The 2,284-nt window shown below is 42.8% G+C and overlaps 1 protein-coding gene across 1 annotated transcript in view; it reads left to right on the plus strand.

Moving 5' to 3' along the window:
* Positions 1–289: 289 nt before the first annotated feature.
* The window catches only part of itga4 (integrin alpha 4), a 76,450-nt gene continuing 74,455 nt past the window's right edge, over positions 290–2,284 (plus strand). Inside the window, exon 1 of the mRNA XM_055148830.1 lies at positions 290–601. The gene's annotated coding sequence lies outside the window, so the exon portion shown is untranslated. The remainder of the gene's footprint in view (positions 602–2,284) is intronic.

Here is a 2,284-nt window from a genome sequence, read left to right on the forward strand (position 1 = left end):
AGTACTTCAATAAAAAATATAAGTTACTTTAGAGTAAAAGCATTCAGCTGTAAAAGTACTCTGAAAAGTACAATTTCTTCAAAAGTGACTCCAGTGAGTGTGTTGTGTTCTGTTGTGTTGTTTACGCGGGTCTCGTGCTTCACGCTCCGGCGGTTGAGGAAGCGTGGTGCGCGTGCGCGTGTGTGTGTGTTGGGGGGGAAACACCGTTAGACGAGCACGCGCGCTCAAACACTCCCCAGGGGCGCGCGCGCACCTCGTTCACTCGCTTCACTTCAACTCTGACCTCCTCCTCCTCCTCCTTCTTCTCCTCCTTCTTCTTCTTCTTCTTCTTCTTCTGAGCGCGTGCAGTTTACCCACGACACGCGCGCGCACACACACACACATACACGCACACATACACACGCACGACGCACGCGCTCCCACCCCACGCGGTCTACCCCACGTTTTTCTCACAGCGGGAGTTTGACGGAGCGACGCGGGCGAAAAGACGCGCGCGCGGCTCCGTGGATCGTTCCGTTTGGATCGCGAGAATCCGCATCAGATCCGCATCCGGTCCGGTTCCGTTCACACTGGATTTAGCGGTTCGGACTCCGGATCAGAGGTGAGTGAAATGAGCCGGGTTTTTTTTTTTTTTTTGGAACTTTTGAGCGTTTTGACCAATGAGAAAATCTGCGCAAAGAAACCACGTACGGTTGGACTTGAAGGACTTGTAGGTACTTCAAAGGTACTCAAGTAGAAGTACAAAGTAGTGCTTGAAGAAAATTACTATAGTAGAAGTAAAAGTATTTGGGGCAAACTACGAACTGTCAGGACGTAACATCTGGTTTTAGAATTTGAAGGTTAAAACATAAAATAAATCACAAAATCTGTTATTTTCAAACGACCGACACAAAAATGAGACAAATTAATCGTGTAACTTTTCGGTTGGGCGTCCGTCACCTGCTTGTTTCTATGGAGACGTCATTAGTCTGCCTGGAATGTTCCACAGTGTGACTTTAAACTGCTCTTCTTAAATGTAATCCCCTACAGATTACAGATTACATACCCCAAAATGTAGTTTGTAACATAATCCATTAAATTACTTAAAGTGAGTAATGTAATCTGATTACTTTGGATTACTTGATTTGCTGTAGAGAAACAAAGACGAGGAAATCTTCACATGAGAAGTTTTATCTGATAAAAGAAAATGAAAAACCCAGACTTTACTGAACCAAATCAAAAATATTATTGATAGAAAACGAGAAGACACGTCCACACAGCAGGATTTAGTCCTGTTAAATCCTGGTTTAGATCTGGTTTTAGTCTTGGTTTTAGTCCTGGTTTTAGTCCTGTTAAATCCTGGTTTAGACCTGGTTTTAGTCTTGGTTTTAGTCCTGGTTTAGACCTGGTTTTAGTCCTGGTTTTAGTCCTGGTTTTAGTCCTGTTAAATCCTTTAGGTTTTAGTCTGGTTTAGTCCTGGTTTTAGTCCTGTTAAATCCTGGTTTAGACCTGGTTTTAGTCTGGTTTGGTTTAGTCTTGGTTTTAGTCCTGGTTTTAGTCCTGGTTTAGTCCTGGTTTAGACCTGGTTTTAGTCTTGGTTTTAGTCCTGGTTTAGACCTGGTTTAGACCTGGTTTTAGTCTTGGTTTTAGTCCTGGTTTTAGTCCTGGTTTAGTCCTGGTTTAGACCTGGTTTTAGTCTTGGTTTTAGTCCTGGTTTTAGTCCTGGTTTAGTCCTGGTTTACCTGGTTTTAGTCTTGGTTTTAGTCCTGGTTTTAGTCCTGGTTTAGTCCTGGTTTAGACCTGGTTTTAGTCCTGGTTTTAGACCTGGTTGTAGTCCTGGTTTAGTCCTGGTTTTAGTCCTGGTTTAGACCTGGTTTTAGTCCTGGTTTAGACCTGGTTTTAGTCTTGGTTTTAGTCCTGGTTTTAGTCTTGGTTTTAGTCCTGGTTTAGACCTGGTTTTAGTCTTGGTTTTAGTCCTGGTTTTAGTCCTGGTTTAGTCCTGGTTTAGACCTGGTTTTAGTCTTGGTTTTAGTCCTGGTTTAGACCTGGTTTTAGTCTTGGTTTAGTCCTGGTTTTAGTCCTGTTAAATCCTGGTTTAGACCTGGTTTTAGTCTTGGTTTTAGTCCTGGTTTAGACCTGGTTTAGATCCTGTTTTAGTCTTGGTTTTAGTCCTGGTTTTAGTCCTGGTTTAGTCCTGGTTTAGACCTGATTTTAGTCTTGGTTTTAGTCCTGGTTTAGTCCTGGTTTAGACCTGGTTTAGTCCTGGTTTTAGTCTTGGTTTTAGTCCTGGTTTAGTCCTGGTTTA

This window comes from Boleophthalmus pectinirostris, unplaced genomic scaffold (genome assembly GCF_026225935.1).
Source record: "Boleophthalmus pectinirostris isolate CB_2022bp ecotype Guang Dong unplaced genomic scaffold, ASM2622593v1 HiC_scaffold_1, whole genome shotgun sequence".
Taxonomy (NCBI): domain Eukaryota; kingdom Metazoa; phylum Chordata; class Actinopteri; order Gobiiformes; family Gobiidae; genus Boleophthalmus; species Boleophthalmus pectinirostris.